This window comes from Lutra lutra, chromosome 4 (assembly GCF_902655055.1).
Source record: "Lutra lutra chromosome 4, mLutLut1.2, whole genome shotgun sequence".
Taxonomy (NCBI): Eukaryota; Metazoa; Chordata; class Mammalia; order Carnivora; family Mustelidae; genus Lutra; species Lutra lutra.
This window is the reverse complement of record NC_062281.1, coordinates 95,450,779-95,464,144: the sequence shown is the minus strand read 5'-3', so window position 1 is coordinate 95,464,144 and position 13,366 is coordinate 95,450,779.

The window sequence follows — 13,366 nt, the reverse complement described above, 5'->3', positions numbered from 1 at the left end:
GTTCCAATCAAAATACATAGGGTATCAGATTGGATTAAAAAAAATAAGATCCACAATAATTGTCTGCAAGAGATTCATTTGATACCCCAAAACACCTCCAGATTAAAAGTGATGGGGTAGATAATCATTTATAATGTTAATGGTCATCAAAAGAAAGCTGGAATAGCAATCCTTATATCAGACAAATTAGATTTTTAAATCAAGACTGTAATAAGAGATGAAGAAGAACACTGTATCATAATAAAAGGTTCTATCCAACACGAAGATCTCACAAGGGTAAATATTTATGCCCCTAATCTGGGAGCAGCCAGATATATAAACTAGTTAATAACAAAATTAAAGAAACACATTGATAATAATACAATAATAGTAGGGGACTTTAACACTCCACTCCCTGCAATGGACAGATCATCTAAGCACAGAATCAACAATGAAGCAAGGGCTTCATTAAATAAGATGGACTTAACAGATATATTTAGAGCATTTTATCCTAAAAACAAAACAAAACAAAACAAAACAAAACAAAAAAAAAACCCAGAATACACATGCTTGTTGAGTGCACGAGGAACATTCTCTAGAATAGATTACATACTGGGTCACAAATCAGGCCTCAACCAATACAAGACTGAGATTATACCATGCATGTTTTCAGACCACAATGCTTTAAAACTTGAACTCAATCACAAGAGAAAATTTGGAAGGGGCACAAATGCATAGAGGTTAAAGAGCATCCCATTAAAGAATGAGTAAATCAACCTGGAAACTAAAGAAGAATTAAAAAAAATACATAGAAGCAAATGAAAAAGAAATCATGATAGTTTAGAACCTTTGGGATGCAGCAAAGGTGATCCCAAGAGGGAAGTATATAGTAATACAAGCCTTTCTCAAGAAACAAGAAAAGTCTCAAATATACAACCTAACCTTACAGCTAAAGGAGCTGGAGAAAGAACAGGAAATAAAGCCTAAACCCAGCAGGAGAAGAGAAATAATAAAGATCAGAGCAGAACTCAATGATATAGGAAAAAAAACAACAACAAAAAACAGGAGACTAGGGCGCCTGGGTGGCTCAGTGGGTTAAGCCGCTGCCTTCGGCTCAGGTCATGATCTCAGGGTCCTGGGATCGAGGCCCGCATCGGGCTCTCTGCTCAGCAGGGAGCCTGCTTCCCTCTCTCTCTCTCTCTCTCTGCCTACCTCTCCATCTACTTGTGATCTCTCTCTGCCGAATAAATAAATAAAATCTTTAAAAAACAACAAAAAAAAAAAAAACAAAAAAAAAAAAACAGGAGACTATATCAAAGAAACTAGGACTTGGTTCTTTGGAAGGATTAATAAGATCAATAAACCCCTACCCAGACTTATCAAGAAGAAAAAAGAAAAGAGCCAAATAAATAACATCATGAATAAAAGAGATCACAAACAACACCAAAGAAATACAATTATAAGAGAATATTATGCAAACAAATCAGGCAATCCATGAGAAATGGATGCTTTCCTAGAAACACATAAACTGCCAAAACTGAAACTAGAAGAAACAGAAAACTTGAACAGACCCATAACCAGAAAAGAAATTGAATCAGTAATCACAAATCTCTCAATAAACAAGAGTCTGTGTAAGAGGGTTCCCCTTTCTCCACATCCCCTCCAACACATGTTGTTTCCTGTCTTGCTAATTTTTGCCATTCTAACTGGTGTAAGGTGATATCTCAATGTGGTTTTAATTTGAATCTCCCTGATGGCTAGTGATGGTGAACATTTTTTTCATGTGTCTGATAGCCATTTGTATGTCTTCATTGGAGAAGTGTCTGTTCATATCTTCTGCCCATTTTTGGATATGATTATCTGTTTTGTGTGTGTTGAGTTTATCTCTTTAGAAATAAATAAATAACAAAAGGTCCAACGTTTTCAAACACTATTTCTAAAGCACACTGAATATCATCCTAAGTTAAAAGTCTTTTTTTTCTTCAGAGAAGTTTATTTTAAAGCACAAAAGTTATTTGAATTTATGAAACTGAAGTTGGATTCAAAATAAGCACAGTTTTAGCAAAGAAATTGAAAAAGTTCTATTTGACTTGACTGTCCTTTCATGGTAAATCTGTTTTCTGTTTTTGCTCTTGTTTTTTTATGTCTAAAGCAGTTTATTTCCAATAGTATGAATTTTTGTCACAACATCTGTAACAGCAAACAATCCAGGTGAAATTAGTACATCCTTTCCTAGGCTATTTATGGTCTCTTCAAAGATCATCAAATAGTTTTGGCAAAACAGCATACACATGTCTCTCTTACTGTAATTCCTTTCTCTAGTCTCACCCTCAATATATTTCTAAATTAAATAAAAATATTCTTATTCCACACTTTGAAATGCGATTTTACTGCCAGTCAACATTTTAGTACCTTTTCCATGGCCACCCACAATAATAGCCATCTCATAAGCACAAGTCTAAGAAGGCTATCTTCTCTTCCCATAAAGTCAAAAATCTAATTAAGGCCTTCTTCATACTTTAAAGACAGTAGGCTTGGGAGCCCATAAAACAAGGGCCTCTCTCATTTTCCCCAAACATAGTGAGAGTATATCTATAAGGAAGGATGACTAGGAGAGTGGGTTGTTGTTGCTGTTGTTGTTTTGTGTATAATTTTATTCAAGAATTCAAAATCCCATTTTACCTGTTGATTGGCATCATCCTTAACCTATGACTGAAAATAGTGGCACACAGCAGTTTTTTAATACTTCATGTAGGATAAATGAATGAATGAAAGAATGAATGAATGGCTAAGGAGAGTCCCACACAAACACTCCTGGGGGTATCCCCATTACTCCATAGTTTACATTTGTATATTTAGTGCAGGCACAAGTATTTATCTATACTCTCTCTCACCTTTCTTCTCTTAGGATATTTTACTATCTTAAAGGTATTTGTAAATATTCTAAGGAGGAAGGAATGATATTCTTTTTTTTTTCCAAAATGCAAAGATAATCAATTTTTCAATTACCAGGCAGATCCTAAAGTGGGTCTTCTTAACTAAGCAAGAACACTGAACCAAGAGGAATATAGGAGTAAAACAGTAAATCTGTTCTTATTCATGAAAGGCAAGGACTTATCTACTAGGAAGGCATGCCTTTCCAAGGAGTTGTACCACTGATGTTCTGTAGAAGCTAAATTCTTAAGCTGAATAGAATCCTTTTCATCTGGTGGGGCTTCTAAGTTTGTCTAATACAAGACTGGGCCTTGTGTAGGTAAATAAACAAAAGCCATATTTGTATAAATGAGCAAAAACAGTATTTTTAGTTCCTAACTTCTTTTTTTTTAAGATTTATTTATTTATTTATTTATTTATTTATTTATTTATTTATTTATTTATTTGACAGAGATCATAAGTAGGCAGAGAGGCAGGCAGAGAGAGAGAGGAGGAAGCAGGCTCCCCACTGAGCAGAATCCAGATGCGGGGCTCGATCCCAGGACCCCGAGATCATGACCTGAGCTGAAGGCAGAGGCTTAACCTACTGAGCCGCCCAGGCACCCCTAGTTCCTAAATTTGAGGAAGGGCCATGGAATATGGATTTGGAACACAAATGGTGGTTGAATCCATATTTATTTTATTTAGCTGAGTATGAAACAGTTACATCAATCTCTTTTAGGCTAATTTGTCCAGAGATAGAAAATGCATGGTCTTTTCCTGACAATCATACATTAGGCTGTGTCTACATAAGTGGCAAATGCTTGTGTATGTGCTATGTATTTGCAAGATGTTTACAAATATCCAATTTTTCCAGGTTTTGTCCTGCTGTTTGCAATAGTACAGGCTTTCTTTTCTTCTTTCTTTTCTATTTGTCATTTGTTTTCAAAGGACTATGTTCTAAAATTCTACTATACTGCTTGCCAGAGTCATCTGTATATACAAAGAAAGAAGTAGGAACCTATAGAAAGGATATATTCTGTTCCCTCATGATATTGCTACTATGTATGAAATCTGTACTGTTAATGTTATACAAAGACAAAACTTCTAGAAGATACTTACTAGAATCCATTCATCTATTCATTTTTTATAATCCCATAAGTGTTTACTTTATAACTAAAGCTGATAGACCTTCTTTTTGACATCTTTTTGACTGAGTCAAGACTGTTGTTGTTGTGGTTGTTTTAAAATTTTTTTAATTAGGAGAGGAGTCAAGATGGCAAAGAAGTAGCAGGCTGAGACTACTTCAGGTAGTGGGAGATCAGCTAGATAGTTTATCTAAAGATTGCAAACACCTACAAATCCAACGGGAGATTGAAGAGAAGAACAGCATTCTAGAAACAGAAAATCAACCACTTTCTGAAAGGTAGGACTGGCAGAGAAGTGAATCCAAAGCGACAGGAAGATAGACCGCGGGGGGAGGGGCTGGCTCCCAGCAAGCAGAGGAGCAAAAGAGCTCAAAATAAGGACTTTTAAAAGACTGTTCTACTGAGGGACATTGCTCCAGAGGCTTAACCGGGGTGAAGCCCACGTGGGGTCAATTTGGCCTCAGGTACTTCAGGGTCACAGAAGGATCGGGGGTGTCTGAGTGTCGCAGAGCTTCCAGGTATTAGAACGGGGAAGCCTGCTACAGAGACAGAGCTGAGGAGTGAGCTCTAAGCTCGTGGTTACCTTGAACCGGTCGCAGCCTTGGTCAGCTCGGAGCGTGGCTGGAGGCCAGGGTGACGGGAGTAATTGGGTGCTGTTCTCTGAGGGCGCACTGAGGAGTGGGGCCCCGGGCTCTCGGCTCCTCGGGGCCAGAGATTGGGAGGCTGCCATCTTCATTCCCGTCCTCAGGAACTCTACAGAAAGCACTCAGGGAACAAAAGCTCCAGAAAGTAAACCCGAGTGGATTACTCAGACCAGCCCCGGGTAAGGATGGTGCAACTCTGCCTGGGGCAAAGACACTTGAGAATCACTACAACGAGCCCCACCCCAGAAGATCAACAAGAAACCCAGCCAGGACCAAGTTCACCTACCAAGGAGTGCAGTTTCAATACCAAGGAGAGCATCGGTATTCCAGAGGAGGAGAAATGAAAGCACGGAACTCATGGCATTCTCCCCATGATTCTTTAGCCTTGCAGTTAATTTAATGTTTTTTTTTCTTTTTCAATTTTTTTTCTCTTCTTCTGCTAATTTTTTTTAACTTTTACCCTTTTCTTTTTTAATGTTTTTTAACTAGTATATCTAATATATATATATATATATATATATATATATATATATATATATATATATAAGTTTTTTTCCTTTTTATATTTTTTCTTTATTGGTTCTCTTTTTTTAATTATTTCTTTTCTTTTTTTTTTTTCCTTTCTGAACCTCTTTTTATCCCCTTTCTCCCTCCTCATGATTTGGGATCTCTTCTGATTTGGCTAAAGCATATTTTCCTGGGGTTGTTGCCACCCTTTTAGTATTTTACTTGCTCCTTCATACACTCTTATCTGGACAAAATGACAAGGCGGAAAAATTCACCACAAAAAGAATAACAAGAGGCAGTACTGAAGGCTAGGGAACTAATCAATACAGACATTGGTAATATGTCAGATCTAGAGTTCAGAATGACGATTCTCAAGGTTCTAGCCGGGCTTGAAAAAGGCATGGAAGATATAAGAGAAACCCTCTCGGGAGATATAAAAGCCCTTTCTGGAGAAATAAAAGAACTAAAATCTAACCAAGTTGAAATAAAAAAAGCTATTAATGAGGTGCAATAAAAAATGGAGGCTCTCACTGCTAGGATAAATGAGGCAGAAGAAAGAATTAGCAATATAGAAGACCAAATGACAGAGAATAAGGAAGCTGAGCAAAAGAGGGACAAACAGCTACTGGACCACGAGGGGAGAATTCGAGAGATAAGTGACACCATAAGACGAAACAACATTAGAATAATTGGGATTCCAGAAGAAGAAGAAACAGAGAGGGGAGCAGAAGGTATATTGGAAAGAATTATTGGAGAGAATTCCCCCAATATGGCAAAGGGAACAAGCATCAAAATCCAGGAGGTTCAGAGAAGCCCCCTCAAAATCAATAAGAATAGGTCCACACCCCATTACCTAATAGTAAAACTTACAAGTCTTAGTGACAAAGAGAAGATCCTGAAGCAGCCTGGGAAAAGAAGTCTGTAACATACAATGGTAATAATATTAGATTGGCAGTAGACTTATCCACAGACACCTGGTGGATCCACAGAGATCCACAGAGGCCAGAAAGAGCTAGCATAATATATTCAGAGTACTAAACGAGAAAAACATGCAGCCAAGAATACTATATCCAGCTAGGCTATCACTGAAAAGAGAAGGAGAGATTAAAAGCTTCCAGGACAAACAAAAACAGAAAGAATTTGCAAATACCAAACCAGCTCTACAGAAAATAATGAAAGAGGTCCAATAAGCAAAGAGAGACCCTAAAAGTAGTAGATCAGAAAGAAACAGAGACAATATACAATAACAGTCACCTTACAGGCAATACAATGGCACTAAATTCATATCTCTCAATAGTTACCCTGAATGTTAATGGGCTAAATGCCCCAATCAAAAGACACAGGGTATCAGAATGGATAAAAAAAAACAAAACCCATCTATATGTTGCCTACAAGAAACTCATCTTAATCCCGAAGACACCTCCAGATTTAAAGTGAGGGGGTGGAAAAGAATTTACCATGCTAATGGACATCAGAAGAAAGCAGGAGTGGCAATCCTCATATCAGATCAATTAGATTTTAAGCCAAAGACTATAATAAGAGATGAGGAAGGACACTATATCATACTCAAAGGAACTGTCCAACAAGAAGATCTAACAATTTTAAATATCTATGCCCCTGACGTAGGAGCAGCCAACTATATATACCAATTAATAACAAAATCAAAGAAACACATCGACAATAATACAATAATAGTAGGGGACTTTAACACCCCTCACTGAAATGGACAGATCATCCAAGCAAAAGATCAACAAGGTAATAAAGGCCTTAAATGACACACTGGACCAGATGGACATCACAGATATATTCAGAACATTTCATCCCAAAGCAACAGAATACACATTCTTCTCTAGTGCACATGGAACATTCTCCAGAATTGATCACATCCTCGGTCCTAAATCAGGTCTCAACCGGTATCAAAAGATTGGGATCATTCCCTGCATATTTTCAGACCACAATGCTCTGAAGCTAGAACTCAATCACAAGAGGAAATTTGGAAAGAACCCAAATACATGGAGACTAAACAGCATCCTTCTAAAGAATGAATGGGTCAATCAGGAAATTAAGGAAGAATTGAAAAAATTCATAGAAACAAATGATAATGAAAACACAACAGTTCAGAATCTGTGGGACACAACAAAGGCAGTCCTGAGAGGAAAATATATAGCAGTATAAGCCTTTCTCAAGAAACAGGAAAGGTCTCAGGTACACAACCTAACCCTACACCTAAAGGAGCTGGAGAAAGAACAAGAAAGAAACCCTAAACCCAGCAGGAGAAGAGAAATCATAAAGATCAGAGCAGAAAACAATGAAGTAGAAACCAAAAAAACAATAGAACAAATCAACGAAACTAGGAGCTGGTTCTTTGAAAGAATTAATAAGATTGATAAGCCCCTGGCCAGACTTATCAAAAAGAAAAGAGAAAGGACTCAAATAAATAAAATCATGAATGAAAGAGGAGAGATCACAACGAACACCAAAGAAATACAGACAAATATAAGAACATACTATGAGCAACCCTACGCCAACAAATTTGACAATCTGGAAGAAATGGATGCATTCCTAGAAACATATAAACTACCACAACTGAACCAGGAAGAAATAGAAAGCCTGAACAGACCCATAACCAGTAAGGAGATTGAAACAGTCATCAAAAATCTCCAAACAAACAAAAGCCCAGGGCCAGAAGGCCTCCCGGGGGGAATTCTACCAAACATTTAAAGAACTAATTCCTATTCTCCTGAAACTGTTCCAAAACATAGAAATGGAAGGAAAACTTCCAAACTCATTTCATGAGGCCAGCATCACCTTGATCCCAAAACCAGAAAAGGATCCCATCAAAAAAGAGAACTACAGACCAATATCCTTGATGAACACAGATGCAAAAATTCTCACCAAAATACTAGCCAATGGGATTCAACAGTACATTAAAAGGATTATTCACCACGACCAAGTGGGATTTATTCCAGGGCTGCAAGGTTGGTTCAACATCCACAAATCAATCTTTGTGATAAAACACATTAATAAAAGAAAGAACAAGAACCATATGATACTCTCCATAGATGCTGAAAAAGCACTTGACAAAGTACAGCATCCCTTCCTGATCAAAACTCTTCAAAGTGTAGGGATAGACGGCACATACCTCAATATTATCAAAGCCATCTATGAAAAACCCACCGCAAATATCATTCTCAATGGAGAAAAACTGAAAGCTTTTCCGCTAAGGTCAGGAACATGGCAGGGATGTCGATTACCACCACTGCTGTTCAACACAGTCCTAGAAGTCCTAGCCTCAGCAATCAGACAACAAAAGGAAATTCAAGGCATCCAAACCAGCAAAGAAGAAGCCAAACTATCACTCTTCACAGATGATATGATAATCTATGTGGAAAACCCAAAAGACTCCACTCCCAAACTGCTAGAACTTGTACAGGAATTCAGTAAAGTGTCAGGATATAAAATCAATGCACAGAAATCAGTTGCATTTCTCTACACCAACAACAAGACAGAAGAAAGAGAAATTAAGGAGTCCATCCCATTTACAATTGCACCCAAAACTATAAGATACCTAGGAATAAACCTAACCAAAGAGACTAAGAATCTATACCCAGAAAACTATAAAGTACTCATGAAAGAAATTGAGGAAGACACAAAGAAATGGAAAAATGTTCCATGCTCCTGGATTGGAAGAATAAATATTGTGAAAATGTCTATGCTACCTAAAGCAATCTAAACATTTAATGCAATTCCTATCAAAGTACCATCCATTTTTTTCAAAGAAATGGAACAAATACTCCTAAAATTCATATGGAACCAGAAAAGACCTCGAATAGCCAAAGGAATATTGAAAAAGAAAGCCAAAGTTGGTGGCATCACAATTCCGGACTTCAAGCTCTATTACAAAGCTGTCATCATCAAGACAGCATGATACTGGAACAAAAACAGACACATAGATCAATGGAACAGAATAGAGAGCCCAGAAATAGACCCTCAACTCTATGGTCAACTCATCTTCGACAAAGCAGGAAAGAATGTCCAATGGAACAAAGACAGCCTCTTCAATAAATGGTGTTGGGAAAATTGGACAGCCACATGCAGAAAAATGAAATTGGATCATTTCCTTACACCACACACGAAAATAGACTCAAAATGGATGAAGGACCTCAATGTGAGAAAGGAATCCATCAAAATCCTTGAGGAGAACACAGGCAGCAACCTCTTCAACGTCAGCCGCAGCAACATCTTCCTAGGAACATCACCAAAGGCAAGGGAAGCAAGGGCAAAAATGAACTATTGGGATTTTATCAAGATCAAAAGCTTTTGCACAGCAAAGGAAACAGTGAACAAAACCAAAAGACAACTGACAGAATGGGAGAAGATATTTGCAAATGACATATCAGATAAAGGGCTAGTGTCCAAAATCTATAAAGAACTTAGCAAACTCAACACCCAAAGAACAAATAATCCAATCAAGAAATGGGCAGAAGACATGAACAGACATTTCTGCAAAGAAGACATCCAGATGGCCAACAGACACATGAAAAAGTGCTCCACATCACTTGGCATTAGGGAAATACAAATCAAAACCACAATGAGATATCACCTCACACCAGTCAGAATGGCTAAAATTAACAAGTCAGGAAATGACAGATGCTGGCGAGGATGCGGAGAAAGCGGAACCCTCCTACACTGTTGGTGGGAATGCAAGCTGGTGCAACCACTCTGGAAAACAGCATGGAGGTTCCTCAAAATGTTGAAAATAGAACTACCCTATGACCCAGCAATTGCACTGCTGGGTATTTACCCTAAAGATACAAACGTAGTGATCCGAAGGGGCACGTGCACCTGAATGTTTATAGCAGCAATGTCTACAATAGCCAAACTATGGAAAGAACCTAGATGTCCATCAACAGACGAATGGATAAAGAAGATGTGGTATATATACACAATGGAATACCATGCAGCCATCAAAAGAAATGAAATCTTGCCATTTGCGACGACGTGGATGGAACTAGAGGGTATCATGCTTAGCGAAATAAGTCAATCGGAGAAAGACAACTAGCATATGATCTCCCTGATATGAGGGAGAGGAGATGCAACATGGGGGGTTGAGGGGGTAGGAGAAGAATAAATGTAACAAGATGGGATTGGGAGGGAGACAAACCATAAGTGACTCTTAATCTCACAAAACAAACTGAGGGTTGATGGGGGGGGGTTGAGAGGGGGGGTGGGGTTATATACTTACACATCTACTAGAATGACCAAAATCCAGAATACTGACATCAAACGCTGGTGACAGGAACTCTCATTCAATGCTAGTAGAAATGCAAAGTGGTAGCACTTTGGCAGTCTTATAAAACTAAACATACTCTTACCATACAGTTTGGCAATCATGCTATCTGGTATTTACTCCCCAAAAGCTGAAAACTTATGTCCACAGAAAACCCTGGACATAGATGCTTCTAGCAGCTTTATTCATAATTGCCAAAACTTGGAAGGAACTAAGATGTGTTTGAGTAGGTAAGGGGGTAAATCAACTGTGGTTCATTCAGATAATAGAATATTATCCATAGTTAAAATGAAATAAGCTATCAAGCTATTAAAAGACACGAAAGGACTTTAAATGCATATTGCTAAGGGAAATAAGTCAATTTGAAAAGGCTACTTGCTTAACAATTCTCATTGACATTCTGAAAAAGTTAAAACTGTGGAGGCAGTAAAAAGATCAGTGATAGCCAGAAGTTAGTAGGTGAGAAGGATAAAAAGGTGGAACACTGAGGATTTTTGGGCAGTGAAATCATTCGGTATGATACCACCATATTTCGTAAATGTTATTATACATTTGTTTGAAGTCATACAAATCCAACACTAAGAATGAACCCTATTGTAAACATGGACTTTGGGTGATGATGGTGTGTTAGTGCAAGTTCGTCTATTGTAATAAATATGTCACTCAGACGGGGGAATATGGATAGCAGGAGAGGCCATGCTTATGTAGGAGGAAGTGTAATACATGGACCACTCTGATGGAGGATGTTGATAATGGGGGAAGTTATGCATGTGTAGAGGTATGATAATGGAGGAGGCTATGCAAATGCAGGGGGAAAGGATGCATGGGAAATCTCTTTCTGCTCAATTTTTCTATGAACCCAAAATTGCATAAAATGTAAGAGATATATATATATATATATATCTTTTTTTTAATTTTATTTTTTATAAACATATATTTTTATCCCCAAAAAGAGTACAGGTCTGTGAATCGCCAGGTTTACACACTTCACAGCACTCACCATAGTACATACCCTCCCCAATGTCCATAACCCCACCCCCCCTCTCCCAAACCCACTCCCCCCATCAACCCTCAGTTTGTTTTGTGAGATTAAGAGTCACTTATGGTTTGTCTCCCTCCCAATCCCATCTTGTTTCATTTACTCTTCTCCTACCCCCTTAACCCCCCATGTTGCATCTCCTCTCCCTCATATCAGGGAGATCATATGATAGTTGTCTTTCTCCGATTGACGTATTTCGCTAAGCATGATACCCTCTAGTTCCATCCACGTCGTCGCAAATGGCAAGATTTCATTTCTTTTGATGGCTGCATGGTATTCCATTATGTATATATACCACATCTTTATCCATTCGTCTGTTGATGGACATCTAGGTTCTTTCCATAGTTTGGCTATTGTAGACATTGCTGCTATAAACATTCAGGTGCACGTGCCCCTTCGGATCACTATGTTTGTATCTTTAGGGTAAATACCCAGCAGTGCAATTGCTGGGTCATAGGGTAGTTCTATTTTCAACATTTTGAGGAACCTCCATGCTGTTTTCCAGAGTGGATGCACCAGCTTGCATTCCCACCAACAGTGTAGGAGGGTTCCGCTTTCTCCGCATCCTCGCCAGCATCTGTCATTTCCTGACTTGTTAATTTTAGCCAGGAAATTAAAATATATTTTTTTAAAGTACCACTTTTTTCTGGCTTCCATGATTTCTGAGTAATCCACAATCATTCAAATTATTGCAGTCATATAGGCAGTGTATTGTTTTTCTCTGGCTCCTTTTTCCTCTCCTCTCCTCTCCTCTCCTTCCTTTCCTATTTTACTTGTAGCTTGAATCAACTTCCTGACTTTAAAATTAAAAATTGCATAACACTAATGTACCAGTTTGAACATTATCAACATTAATAATATTAACTTTTCACATTTATAAAGCATTTTACATTTTACTGAATGCTTTGCCATATACATTTCTATTTTGTCTTTCTCTGACTGTTTTCAAATATTTCTCTTTGTGTTCAGTTTTCACTATTTTGATCATGACACATCTAGGCATAGGTTTTTTTTTTTTTAGGGTTTATTCTGTTCAGAGTTCACTGAAACTTTATCTGTAGACTTACATATTTCACCAAATTTGAAATGTTTTTGGTTTTTATGTCTTTGAATATTTATCAACAAGGTACTTCTTCCCTTTCCTCTGGATTCCAATAAAATGAATATTAGATTCTTTTAAAACCATCTCACAGGTACCTCAGTTTCTATTTTCTGTTTTCCACATTGGATAATAGCTATTAATCTATCTTCAAGATCACTGTTTCTTTACCCTGTTATCTCCATTCTGCTATTGAACCTACCCAGTGAGCTTCTAAAAATTTTGGCTATTGTCTATTTTTCATAGCATCTTCTTTAAAACTTCTATTTCTTTGCTGTGACTTTCTATTATTCCATTTATGTCAAGAGAGTTTGCATTTCTTGCCTGAAGCATTTTTAAAATAGCAGCTTCAAAGTCTTTGTCAAATAATTTTAACATCTATGTCACGAAAGTGTTGACATCTATTGACTGTCTTTTCTCATGTAATCTGAGATGTCCTGGGTTCTGATGTTGAGTAATTTTGGATTTCAGCCTACATATTTTGAGTATTATATTATGAGACTTTGGGTCTTATTTAAATGCTATGAGGTATGTTGGTATTTTTGCTTTTGTAGGCAGATGACCTGGTTAGACTTAGGTCACAATTTCTGATCCACCTTCTAGGTACCGTCATTCCAATGTCAGTTCAGTTTTTGAAGCCACTGAAGTGCTATGCAGATATGTCCTTTATGTGTATCACCTCGTAGCCAGCCTGGGACCTGAAATATAGTCTGTTAGTTCAGCTCTCAGTGTCTAATACCTGAAAAT